Source organism: Pelophylax lessonae, assembly GCF_965119305.1.
Source record: "Pelophylax lessonae genome assembly, chromosome: 10".
Taxonomy (NCBI): Eukaryota; Metazoa; Chordata; class Amphibia; order Anura; family Ranidae; genus Pelophylax; species Pelophylax lessonae.
Window position 1 is genome coordinate 13,580,634 of NC_138777.1, and position 14,379 is coordinate 13,595,012.

Below are 14,379 nucleotides of genomic sequence, written 5' to 3' on the forward strand. Positions count from 1 at the left end.
AAAATCTGCAGCTTTCATTAACCACTTTACCACCGGAGGATTTTGCTGTCTTACGTCTGGGCCACTTTTTGCGATTCGGCACTGTGCGACTTTAACTGACAATTGCGCGGTCGTGCAACGCTGTACCCAAACTAAATTTACGTCCTTTTTTTTCCACAAACAGAGCTTTCTTTTGGTGGTATTTGATCACCTGTGCGATTTTTACTTTTTGCGCTATAAACAAAAAAAAAAAAAGCGTAAATTTTGAAAAATAACAATATTTTTCACATTTTTTTATATGAAATTCCCCCCCAAAAAAATGTAAAAATCTAAAATTTTTTTAATTTTTGGCCAATTTGTTTTCTGCTACCTATGTTTGGTAAAAAAAAAAAAAAAAAAAAAAAAAAAAAAATCGCAATAAGCGTATTTTGATTGGTTTGCGCAAAAGTTATTGCGTTTACTAAGGGAAAGATTTTTGTAATTTTTTTTAACAAGTAATGGCGGCGATCTGCGATTTTTTTTGCGGGACTGCGACATTGCGGCGGACAGATCGGACCCTTGACTGACATTTTTGGGGGTACCAGTGACATTACTACAGTAATCAGTGCTATAAATATGCACTGTTACTGTAAAAAGGACACTGGCAGGGAAGGGGTTAATTTTATTGGAGAGGGAGGGGTTAATGTATGCCTGGTGCTTACTGACATGTGTGGGGGGAGGGGACTGAGTGACACAGACACAGATCGCAGGTTCAGCTATGCTGAACCCTGCAATCTGTCACTGTCACTTAGGAGATCCGCCCGCTTTGTTTACACAAGCAGGCAGATCTCCACACTAGATCCCAGACGATCGGGGAAGAGCAGCGCCGATCGCCGCCGCTCCTCCCCTGGCCCGACTCCCGCTGTGACTGAATACAGCGGAAGAGAGCCTCCGGGGGCGCGCGCGCGCCGCCCACAAGGGGAGGAGTCCAGCGACGTAGGTCTACGTCGCTGGACGGGAACGAGCCACTTTGGCGCAGTACAGTCAACGTGACTGGTCGGCAAGTGGTTAAAATAATTCCTGGCGATGCCGTCATAATGTTTAGTGCTGGGATCCTCAAACTACGGCCCTCCAGCTGTTGTGGAACTACACATCCCATGAGGCATTGCAAAACTCTGACATTCACAGACATGACGGGCATTGTAGTTCCTGAACAACTGGAGGGCCGTAGTTTGGAGACCCCTGGGTTTAGGCACTTCCAATTATCAGGTGACAACACTCTTTGCTTATCTCTCAACTGTTTTCCTGCGTTGTCACCTTTTCACATTAGCATCCAATAAGAAATCTGCAACTTTCTTTAAAAAGAATCTCTGGTGAGCCTGCCATTAATGGTTCATGTTTAGGCACAAATTCTAGGGTGACAACGCTCTGTCGCTGTCTCTCAAATGATCTCCAGTGTTGTCACACTGTTACATGGGCTTCCGGGGAGGAGAAATCTGCAACTTCATTGAAATAATAATAATAATAATAATAATAATCATAATCCTTTGGTGATTCTGCCATAATGGTTCAGGTTTGGACATTTCCTGTTATAGGGTGACAACGCTCGGTCCTCCTCTCTCAACTGTTCTCCTGTGTTGTCACCCTGTCACACAGGATTCCAATAAGAAATCTGCACCCTTCATTGAAATAACGATACCTGGTGTTATACTGGTTCTTGTTCAGGCACTTCCTCTTATAGGGTGACAACGCTCTGTCCTCATCTCTCAACTGTTTTCCAGCATTGTCACCCATTTACATGAGTTTCCAAATAAGAAATCTACAAAAATTATTAAAATAATCCCTAGGTGATCCTGCCATAATGCTTCATGTTTGGACACTTCCTGTTATAGGGTGACAACGCTCGGTCCTCATCTCTCAACTGTTCTCCCCTGTTGTCACCCTAGCACACAGGCTTCCAATAAGAAATCTGGAACCTTCAGTGAAATAATAATCCTTTGGTGATCCGGTTATACTGTTCTTGTTCACATGTTTCCTGTTATAGGGTGACAACGCTCAGTCCTAATCTCTCACAAGTTTTCCTGTGTTGTCACCCATTTACATGAGTTTCAAAATAAGAAATCTACAAAAAAAAAAAAAAAATAATTGAAATAATCCCTAGTGATTCTGCCATAATGGTTCATGTTTGGACACTTCCTGTTATAGGGTGGGTGACAACGCTCTGCCCTCATCTCTCAACTGTTTTCCTGTGTTGTCACCCATTTACATGAGTTTCCAAATAAGAAATCTCCAAAATAAACCATAGAATTAATCCCTAGTGATCCTTCCATAATGGAACCCTTCCTGTTATAGGCTGGCAACGCTCTCCTCATCTCTCAACTGTTCTCCCGTGTTGTCACCCTGTCACACAGGCTTCCAATAAGAAATCTGCAACTTTCATTGAAAAAAGAATACCTGGTGATCCGGTTATACTGGTTCTTGTTCAGGCACTTCCTGTTATAGGGTGACAACGCTCTGTCCTCATTGCTCAACTGTTTTCCTGTGTTGTCACCCACTTACATGGGTTTTCAAATAAGAAATCTACAACTTTCATTGAAATAATAATAATCCTTTGGTGATTCTGCCATAATGGTTCAGGTTCGGACACTTCCTGTTATAGGGTGACAACGCTCGGTCCTCATCTCTCAACTGTTCTCCCGTGTTGTCACCCTGTCACACAGGATTCCAATAAGAAATCTGCACCCTTCATTGAAATAGCGATCCCTGGTGTTATACTGGTTCTTGTTCAGGCACTTCCTGTTATAGGGTGACAACGCTCTGTCCTCATTGCTCAACTGTTTTCCTGTGTTGTCACCCACTTACATGGGTTTTCAAATAAGAAATCTGCAACTTTCATTGAAATAATAATAATCCTTTGGTGATTCTGCCATAATGGTTCATGTTTAAACACTACCTGTTATAGGATGACAACGCTCGGTTCTCATCTCCCAACTGTTCTCCCATGTTGTCACCCTGTCACACAGGATTCCAATAAGAAATCTGCACCCTTCATTGAAATAGCGATCCCTGGTGTTATACTGGTTCTTGTTCAGGCACTTCCTGTTATAGGGTGACAACGCTCTGTCCTCATTGCTCAACTGTTTTCCTGTGTTGTCACCCACTTACATGGGTTTTCAAATAAGAAATCTGCAACTTTCATTGAAATAATAATAATCCTTTGGTGATTCTGCCATAATGGTTCATGTTTAAACACTTCCTGTTATAGGATGACAACGCTCGGTTCTCATCTCCCAACTGTTCTCCCATGTTGTCACCCTGTCACACAGGATTCCAATAAGAAATCTGCACCCTTCATTGAAATAGCGATCCCTGGTGTTATACTGGTTCTTGTTCAGGCACTTCCTGTTATAGGGTGACAACGCTCTGTCCTCATTGCTCAACTGTTTTCCTGTGTTGTCACCCATTTACATGAGTTTCCAAATAAGAAATCTGCAACTTTCATTGAAATAATAATAATCCTTTGGTGATTCTGCCATAATGGTTCATGTTTAAACACTTCCTGTTATAGGATGACAACGCTCGGTTCTCATCTCCCAACTGTTCTCCCGTGTTGTCACCCTGTCACACATGATTCCAATAAGAAATCTGCAACTTTTATTAAAATAATAATACTTTGGTGATCCTGTTATACTGGTTCATGTTCAGGCACTTCCTGTTATAGGGTGACAACGCTCTGCCCTCATCTCTCAACAGTTTTCCTGCATTGTCACCCATTTACATGAGTTTCAAAAATAAGAAATCTACAAAAATATGCCATAATGGTTCAAGTTTAAACACTTCCTGTTATAGGGTGACAATGTTCTCCCATGTTGTCACCCTGTCACACATGATTCCAATAAACTGCAATTTTCATTGAAAAAAATATTTATTTGGTGACCCTGTTATACCGGTTCTTGTTCACACGCTTCCTGTTATAGGGTGACAACACTCTGCTCCTTTCTATCAACTAATCTCCTGCATTGTGAACCTGTCACATGAGCTTCCAAAAGGAAATCTGCAACTTTCATTGCCATGATGGTTCGTGCTTAGACACTTCCAAATAGGGACAGACAGGGCATTGTGACCCTATAGTTGGAAGTGCCTAAACATGAATCATCATGGCAGGATCACCAGGGATTTTTACAATGAAAGTTGCAGATCTCCTATTGGAATCTCATGAAACACAGGAGAGCAGTTAAGAGATGAGCACAGAGTGTTGTCACCCTATGACTGGAAGGGTTCACCAGGGATTATTTCAATGAAAGTTGCAGATTTCTCCTCATGAACCCAAGACAGGGTGACAACACAGGAGAACATTTCAGAGACCGGGGCAGACCATTGTCACCCCATGTCTCACCAACAGTTCTTCTCTGTTGTCACCCTTTCATATGGGTTTATGAGAAATATGCAGCTTTCATTATAAAAACACTGGACTGAAAAGTGACAAAACTTGTGCGCTACACTGTGTAAAATTGTGCTAAACAAATAGTAACATTTTAAACAAATACCAGTGTACCAAAAACAATAAAAGGGATTCAATCTGCCAACACCTATAATGTCTCCATTTACACAAATATAACTAAAACCAAAAAAAAAAGCTTCTCTTTTTTGGCAGATTACAAGCATTTTTGCTAGATGTCAATGCCTTCCTCCAAACACCTGCAAAAAAAAAAAAAAAAAAAAAGCCTGAAAAACGCCCCCCCTCCTGCAAAAAAAGAAAAAAACCCTATAAAAAACACAGAAAAAGACCCCAAACAAAGGCCCAAAAAAAAAAGACCCAAACAAAGGCCCAAAAAAAAAGACCCAAACAAAGGCCCAAAAAAAAAGACCCAAACAAAGGCCCAAAAAAAAAGACCCAAACAAAGGCCCAAAAAAAAGACCCAAACAAAGGCCCAAAAAAAAGACCCAAACAAAGGCCCAAAAAAAAGACCCAAATAAAGGCCCAAAAAAAAGACCCAAACAAAGGCCCAAAAAAAAGACCCAAACAAAGGCCCAAAAAAAAGACCCAAACAAAGGCCCAAAAAAAGACCCAAATAAAGCCCCCAAAAAAAGACCCAAATAAAGGCCTAAAAAAAAAAAAAGACCCAAATAAAGCCTAAAAAAAAGACCCAAATAAAGCCTAAAAAAAAGACCCAAATAAAGCCTAAAAAAAAGACCCAAATAAAGGCCTAAAAAAAAAAAAAAAAGACCCAAATAAAGCCTAAAAAAAAGACCCAAATAAAGCCTAAAAAAAGACCCAAATAAAGCCTAAAAAAAAAAAAAGACCCAAATAAAGCCTAAAAAAAAAAAAAGACCCAAATAAAGCCTAAAAAAAGACCCAAATAAAGGCCTAAAAAAAGACCCAAATAAAGCCTAAAAAAAGACCCAAATAAAGCCTAAAAAAAGACCCAAATAAAGCCTAAAAAAAGACCCAAATAAAGCCTAAAAAAAAGACCCAAATAAAGCCTAAAAAAAGACCCAAATAAAGCCTAAAAAAAAGACCCAAATAAAGCCTAAAAAAAGACCCAAATAAACCCTAAAAAAAGACCCAAATAAAGCCTTAAAAAGACCCAAATAAAGCCTTAAAAAGACCCAAATAAAGCCTAAAAAAAAAAGACCCAAATAAAGCCTAAAAAAAAAAGACCCAAAAAAATTCCCCAAAAAAGCCTAAAAAAAGACCCCAAAAAAAAAAAACCTAAAAAAGACCCAAAAAACACCCCACAAAAAAAGCCTCAAAAAAACACCCCACAAAAAAAGCCTCAAAAAACACCCCACAAAAAAAAGCCTCAAAAAACACCCACAAAAAAAAAAAAAAAAAAAAAAAGCCTGGAAAAAACACCCCACAAAAAGCCATGCTGGTTCATGTTTAGGTACTTCCAATTATAGGGTGACAACGCTCTGTCCATGTCTATGAACCGTTCTCCTGTGTTGTCACCCTGTCACACAGGCTTCTGATGAGAGACAACAAGTGGCCATTTCATCGTGAATTACCCAGGCATGGTCCACTGTGAACGTGTGCTTATTGGTCAAGCTCAAATCAAACAAGTTGAAGTCAGAAGCTGATTGGCTACCATGCACAGCTGCACCAGATTGCTCTAGTTTTAGTAAATCAACCCCAAAATATTTCAGCAAACTAAATTCATGTGAAGCAGGTCACCTAAGAATTATACAAAAAAACGTAACGCGATCTATATCTTGTGCTTTTTATAATCTTTAGAAAATAATTAAGCCTTAAATAAATAAAAAATAAAAAAAGGAAGATCTGTGCGTTGATCTGTGTATATACTATTATAAGTACTTGGTTTCTCATAGACAGGAAAGGACGGATATTTTATCACCCACCTTCAGCCCCAAATAATGTTCTGCCCTCCTTTTTTTCCCTTTCCATCTTTTTTTTTTTTAGAAAAAAAAAAAAAAAAAGAAGTACACTCAAGGCTTGTTCAATGCTTTCAGACATTCCATTCAGAAGTCTGCCAGCCAGTCAATAGATGTAACCAGTAAAATAATTGGCATTTTTTTCAAAAGCCAAAACAGCCAAGGAAGAGAGAAAGAGAAATCCACCGGCGACATCCTGCAGTATGTGAAGATTTATCCTCTTATAAAATAGTAGGAAAAAAAAGTACCAATAAATAGAAAAATGGAGTCACAGTATTAGAAACATTGAAATGTAGATCAGCTGCCGCATTTTGGGATTTTTAAACCTCTTGACATTCATTAATTCAGCGGCTGTATTGCATTCCACAGAAAGTGGTGGAGAACCCTACGCCAGTCTGATAGAGCATCCTTTGAGGTAGGAATTGGGAAAAAAACCAAAAAAAAAAAAAAAAAAAAAAACAGGCTTCCAATCAGTGTAAACACCGCCGGACCACTCAGAGGGGGAAAAAAAAAAAAAAAAAAAAATAGGGGTTGCACTTTTATAGTGTACACCAGGGGTAATGAATTAAAATTCAAGGAGGTCCGGTCGCTAAAATTTTCTTTGGGCCGAGGTCCGGATCTGAAGTCTGTGCTATGACTCAGAAAGATGGGCAAAACAAAACGTGTTCATCAGCGTTGTTCTTAACATAAAATATGCCCATTTGAGTGCCCCTTAACATAAAATGTGTCCGAGAGCGTGACCCTTAGCATAAAATTTGCCCATCAGCGTGACCCTTAACATAAAATAAGGGGCACGCTGATGGGCACATTTTATGTTAGGGGGCACTCTGATGGGCACATTTTATGTTAGGGGGCACGCTGATGGGCACATTTTATGTTAGGGGGCACTCTGATGGGCACATTTTGTTAGGGGGCACGCTGATGGGCAAAACAAAACGTGTAAATCAGCGTTGCTCTTAACATAAAATATGCCTATTAGAGTGCCCCTTAACATAAAAAATGCCCATCAGTGTGCCCCATAGCATAAATATGTCCATCAGAGTGTACCACAGCATAAATATGCACATCAGCATGCCCCTTAACATAAAATATGCCCATCAGTGTGTACTACAGCATAAATATGCACATCAGCATGCCCCTTAACATAAAATATGCCCATCAGTGTGTACTACAGCATAAATATGCACATCAGCATGCCCCTTAACATAAAATATGCCCATCAGCATGACCCTTAACATAAAATAAGGGGCAAGCTGATGGGCACATTTTATGTTAGGGGCACTCTGATGGGCAGAACAAAATGTGCCCACCAGCGTGACCCTTAACATAAAATATGCCCATCAGCGTGCCCCTTAGCATAACATTTGCCCATCAGCGTGACCCTTAACATAAAATAAGGGGCACGCTGATGGGCATATTTTATGTTAAGGGTCACGCTGATGGGCACATTTTATGTTAGGGGCACTCTGATGGGCAGAACAAAATGTGCCCACCAGCGTGACCCTTAACATAAAATATGCCCATCAGCGTGCCCCTTAGCATAACATTTGCCCATCAGCGTGACCCTTAACATAAAATAAGGGGCACGCTGATGGGCATATTTTATGTTAAGGGTCATGCTGATGGGCACATTTTATGTTAGGGGGCACCCTGATGGGCATATTTTATGATGGTGGGATCGCTGATGGGCAAAAGAAAACGTGTAAATCAGCGTTGCTCTTAACATAAAATATGCCCATTAGAGTTCCCCATAGCATAAATATGTCCATCAGAGTGCCCCTTAACATAAAATATGCCCATCAGTGTGTACCACAGCATAAATATGCACATCAGAGTGCCCCTTAACATAAAATATTCCCATCAGCGTGACCATTAACATAAAATAAGGTGCACTCTGATGGGCACATTTTATGTTAGGGGGCATTCTGATGGGCAAAACAAAACGTGTAAATCAGCGTTGCGCTCAACATAAAATATGCCCATTAGCGTGCCCCTTAACATAAAATATGCCCATTAACGTGCCCCTTAACATAAAATATGCCCATCAGCTTGTCCCTTAGCATAAAATATGGGGCACATTTTATGTCAAGGGAGTACTCTGATGGGCATATTTTGTTTCTTTTATGGGGCACTCTAATGAGCACAACAAAATATGCCACTTGTCTGCACACTTGTTAAAGCTTGAGAGGTTTTTTTTTAAATGCAGATATTCCCCTCTAAAAATGTGCTCCACATACCTGGAGCCAGGAGCTGTCCAAAAGCCGCGAACAGGGGGGCGGGGCGTGCACATAGTGTCACACCCTAGCTCGCTGCCCTGCTTAGAGGAAGCCGCAGTCAGGAGCAGGGGGCGGGACGCGCGAGTGACGTCACGCCCCTACTCGCGGCCCGACAGGACACCGCAATGTCTATCAGTCAGGAGCAGGGGGCAGGGCGCGCGCGTGACGTCACGCCCCTACTCGCGGCTCGCGGCCTGACAGGACACCGGCTGCAAGTGAGCCGGGAGCCGCAGTGAGGAGGGGGCAGAATACAGGTGGCGGTCCGGGCGGAAGCATCGCGCGGGCCGCCAATGGACCGCGGGCCGCCATTTAGTGACCGCTGGTGTACACAAATAGTCAGCGGGAAAAGGAGAAGACCCAACAACATATTAAAAAATAAATAAATAGAAAAAAAAAAAAAAAGAAAGAAGAAGGACACGAATGCTGGGCAGAATATATCCGGCCTAAAAAGCCAATTCAGACCACCCACTTCCTCAAAGTCAAACATGAATATATTTACTTTACAGATTATTTACTTCAAATAAAAATAAAAAATAAAAAAAAAAGTCATAGGAGTAGTTTGATGAAAAGCAGAATTCAGCAGTCTTTTGAAAAAACAACATTCATGAAAATAGATAGATGAGAGCGTAAGCGAGAAAGCATCTTTACAAAAAGCGTTCAAGGAGATAGACAGATCAGGAGCGAGAGCGAGAAACTGAGCGTGCGAGAAAAACGCAAGCCAGCGAGAAAGCAGGCCAGCGAGCAAGCGAGCGAGAAAGCAAGCAAGAGAGAAAGCAGGCCAGCGAGCACGCAAGAGGGAAAGCAAGCCAGCGAGCAAGCAAGAGAGAAAGCAAGCCAGCGAGCATGCAAGAGAGAAAGCAAGCCAGCGAGCATGCAAGAGAGAAAGCAAGCCAGCGAGCATGCAAGAGAGAAAGCAGGCCAGCGAGCATGCAAGAGAGAAAGCAGGCCAGCGAGCATGCAAGAGAGAAAGCAGGCCAGCGAGCATGCAAGAGAGAAAGCAGGCCAGCGAGCAAGCAAGAGGGAAAGCGAGCCAGCGAGCAAGCAAGAGGGAAAGCAAGCAAGAGGGAAAGCAAGCCAGCGAGCAAGCAAGAGGGAAAGCAAGCAAGAGGGAAAGCAAGCCAGCGAGCAAGCAAGAGGGAAAGCAAGCCAGCGAGCAAGCAAGAGGGAAAGCAAGCCAGCGAGCAAGCAAGAGGGAAAGCAAGCCAGCGAGCAAGCAAGAGGGAAAGCAAGCAAGAGGGAAAGCAAGCCAGCGAGCAAGCAAGAGGGAAAGCAAGCCAGCGAGCAAGCAAGAGGGAAAGCAAGCCAGCGAGCAAGCAAGAGGGAAAGCAAGCCAGCGAGCAAGCAAGCCAGCGAGCAAGCAAGAGGGAAAGCAAGCAAGAGGGAAAGCAAGCAAGAGGGAAAGCAAGCAAGAGGGAAAGCAAGCAAGAGGGAAAGCAAGCAAGAGGGAAAGCAAGAGGGAAAGCAAGCCAGCGAGCAAGCAAGAGGGAAAGCAAGCCAGCGAGCAAGCAAGAGGGAAAGCAAGCCAGCAAGAGGGAAAGCAGGCCAGCGAGCAAGCAAGAGAGAGAGAGTGCGCGCGCAAGAAAAAGTGAGCCAGAGAGAGAGCGCGCAAGTGAGAGCGGTTTACCCCCCTCTTCTCAGTCCAAGTAGTACTGCTTGGACAGTGAAAAAATATTATTATTATTATTATTATTATTAATAATAAATTATATATATATATATTTATTAAAATTTTAATACAAATTAATAATAATCATCTAGACCCCCCCCCCCCCATAAAGCCTGTGCTAAAAAAAAATATTAAATACAATTTCCACTGTGTTTTTATAATAACAACACACAAACAACATCTCACCAATTTACAGCTGTGATTACAGAGACTTAGCCTGGCCATAAATTATACAATTTTCCTTTATATGTATCAAAACCATATAACATAATAATATGAGGTCAAACCTAAACACTTTCAATTTGTATGCAGTTAGGTAGGCCCTTCCACTACATAGTTGAAGGTAATTCTTAAAAAATAATAATAATAATAATAATAATAATAATAATAATAATAATAATAATAAAAAAAAAAATAAAAAAAATAATGAACAAGAAAAATTGTGCAGCTGCAGGAATACAGCTACAATCACCTGAAGACTTCTTGTACAAAATGTTTATAAAAAAGGTATCATTTTCAGAATGAGTCTCCATTCATTATCCAAAATGTCTAAACTGCGAACATACAATGTAACATAGCAATAGTCACAAATGTAATAAAAAGATTGGCCTATAATCCAACAGTTTGCTGAGATTTTTTACATTCACCGAGCAAGAACACCGTAAAAAAAAATAAATAAAAAAGGGGAGGAGGGGGGAGGACACAACATTTCATCTCCAGAACTCAATCCTAGTCCGACTTGGCATGGAGAGGATATAGGACAGCAACATTCTCAACACACAAATTACTTGGCAAAATCAATTTGTCTTTGTGTCAGTATAAAAACCCCTTTCAAAGTAAAAGCAGATTTCTTTATAGAGGGTTGCCCAACCCTTCAGGCAATGTGCTTATGGGATTTACAGTGAATTATTTAATCATTAAAAATAGCCTTCAGCCTCTCGCGGGAAAAGGCAGCATCAGACAATCTAACTGCTGGTTCTGTATCCTTAAATACATCACAAAGCCATAATTAACCATACCTTGCAGATTAAACACACACAACAATCAACAGGGTGGACAATCCAATGCCCAGAGGACACACCGCTTACATGTAAAATATTGCCAAAATAAATAAGATTTAACCTTTGTAAATATTCACACATCCCGAACTGCAAGCATTGACTAAATGTTTTATTCACCAAAAACAACACAGCTTTTAGTAGGCGGAGCAAGACACGTTTCGCCCCTCCTTGTTCAATTTTATAAAGTTACTGGGGCCCTGCATGAAGCAAGAAGGAACAAATGAAAACGCAGCCAGCTGTGCCCCTACAATATGTGTGCAACACAAATATATGTATACACACATTTTTTTTTTTTACCAGACATTCTGCTTAAGGACCCTCTTTTTTTTTTTTTTTTTTTTTTAAATAAAATAACCGACCTGCAGGAGCCAAAATGTTTTATTTATTTTTAAGAACCCACCTGCAGGAGGCAGATTTTTTAACTAATAATAATAATAATAATAATAATAATGTTTATTATTATTATTATTTTTTAAGAACCCACCTGCAGGAGCCAGAAATGTTTTCTTTCTAAAAATGCATGAAGGAACAAGATTTTTTATTTTATTTGTTTTTAAGAACCCACCCACCTGAGCAAGGATATTTTGTTTAGCTTTATTTTTAAGAACCTACCTGCAGGAGGCAGAATTTTTAACTATTATTAATAAATAATAATTATTATTATTATTATTATTATTATTTTTAAGAACCTTCAGAAACCAGACTTTCTGCTTAAGAACCCTCTTTTGTTTTAAATAAATTAACCCACCTGCAGGAGCCAAAAGTTTTATTTATTTTTAAGAACTCACCTGCAGGAGGCAGATTTTTTAACTAATAATAATAATAAATAATAATACATATTTTATTTTTATTTTTTTTAAGAACCCACCTGCAGGAGCCAGAATGTTTTCTTTCTAAAAATGCATTTGCAGGAACCAGATTTTTTTTTTTTTTTTTTGTCAAGAATATTTTGCAAGAATATTTTGTTTAGCTTTATTTTTAAGAACCCACCTGCAGGAGGCAGAATTTTTAACTATTATTAATAATATCAATTATTTTTATTTTTTAAGAACCCACCTGCAGGAGCCAGAATGTTTTCTTTTTAAACATGCACTTGCAGGAGCCAGATTTTTTTATTTTATTTATTTTTAAGAACCCACCTGCATGAGCAAGATTTATTTTGTTTAGCTTTATTTTTAAGAACCCACCTGAGCAAGAATATTTTGTTTAGCTTAATTTTTAAGAACCCACCTTCAGGAGGCAGAATTTTTTCTTTTTAAACATGCACTTGCAGGAGCCAGATTTTTTTATTTTATTTATTTTTAAGAACCCACCTGCATGAGCAAGAATATTTTGTTTAGCTTTATTTTTAAGAACCCACCTGCAGGAGGCGGAATTTTTAACTATTATTAATAATATCAATTATTTTTATTTTTTAAGAACCCACCTGCAGGAGCCAGAATGTTTTCTTTTTAAACATGCACTTGCAGGAGCCAGATTTTTTATTTTATTTTTAAGAACCCACCTGCATGGACAAGAATATTTTGTTTAGCTTTATTTTTAAGAACCCACCTGCAGGAGGCAGAATTTTATTTATTTATTTATTTTTTTTAAAGAATCTGCCTGCAGAAGCCCAGAATCTGTCCTAATCTATGTAAAAATAAATAAATTAATTTAAAAAAAAAAAAAAAAAAAACACCTTATCCTTTAGGTGAGATTACAAAACTTCCAACCATAGGCACGGGAAAAAAAAAAAAAAAAAGAAAGCCTTTTAACCCCCCAATTAACCACTTTGAGGGGCATAACACAAAGCTTACAAATTTAACAACTGCTGAAAGCAAAAAAAAAAAAAAAGAAGGCCAAAGAACTCTCAAGTCAATCCTATAAATACGAGCGTATCGTAAACTATAATTCAACAGCAATTAAGATTACGTTTTTTGGTTTAAAATTTTGCAATCTGAATAGAGAACCTACCAACAACTATTGTAAACATTTATATACAAACATATATACAAAAACACATAAAAAAAGTTCTCATTTTGCTTAATGTCATTTTTATGCAATGAAGAAATGACAGAGAAGTCCACCAAAATGTTCTAAACCTCACAGAGGGGGGGGGGGGGGGGGGGCTATCTATGCAGACAAGGCACACACACCAATATATTTTCTTGCACATGCCAATTATATAGCAAAAATGCTTCAAGGGTTGTCCAGCAGAAAAAAATAATAAAAAAATGTCACTGCATGTCATCAAAGTAAACAAAAAAAGCTATTGGGAATGACTACCTATGACTTGACAAGAACAGTCATAGGGCCTTGTGGTAAAATAACTAGGTTGGTTGGTTAGTAATAAGCACTCTAGGAAATAAATAAAAAAAATATGAAATAAAAATAAATAAATATCTATGTTGCTCCAAAAAAATAAATACAGATCGAGATAAATAAATAAAAAATATTAAATAAAAATAAATAAAAAAAATCTATTTTGGTCCAAAAAAATAAATACAGATCCAGATAAATAAAAAATATGAAATAAAAATAAATAAAATAAAAAAATGTATGTTGCTCCAAAAAAATAAATACAGATTAAGATAAATAAATAAAAGATATGAAATAAAAATAAATAAAATAAAAAAATGTATGTTGCTCCAAAAAAATAAATACAGATTAAGATAAATAAATAAAAGATATGAAATAAAAATAAATAAAATAAAAAAAATCTATGTTGCTCCAAAAAAATAAATACAGATCCAGATAAATAAATAAAAAATATGAAATAAAAATAAATAAAATCTATGTTGCTCCAAAAAAATAAATACAGATCCAGATAAATAAAAAAAATGAAATAAAAATAAATAAAATAAAAAAATCTATGTTGCTCCAAAAAAATAAATACAGATCCAGATACATAAATAAAAAAAAAATGAAATAAAAATAAATAAAATAAAAAAAATCTATGTTGCTCCAAAAAAATAAACACAGAACCAGTGTTTTTTTTTTTTTCCTTTTTTCCCCCTCCCTTGGGACTGTCATGCCTTTGTTTTGT

At 38.4% G+C, this 14,379-nt stretch overlaps 1 protein-coding gene across 1 annotated transcript in view; it reads right to left on the reverse strand.

The window, feature by feature from the left end:
* The window catches only part of TEAD1 (TEA domain transcription factor 1), a gene marked incomplete at its 5' end in the record, with an annotated part of 306,477 nt that overhangs the window by 291,732 nt on the left and 366 nt on the right, over positions 1-14,379 (reverse strand).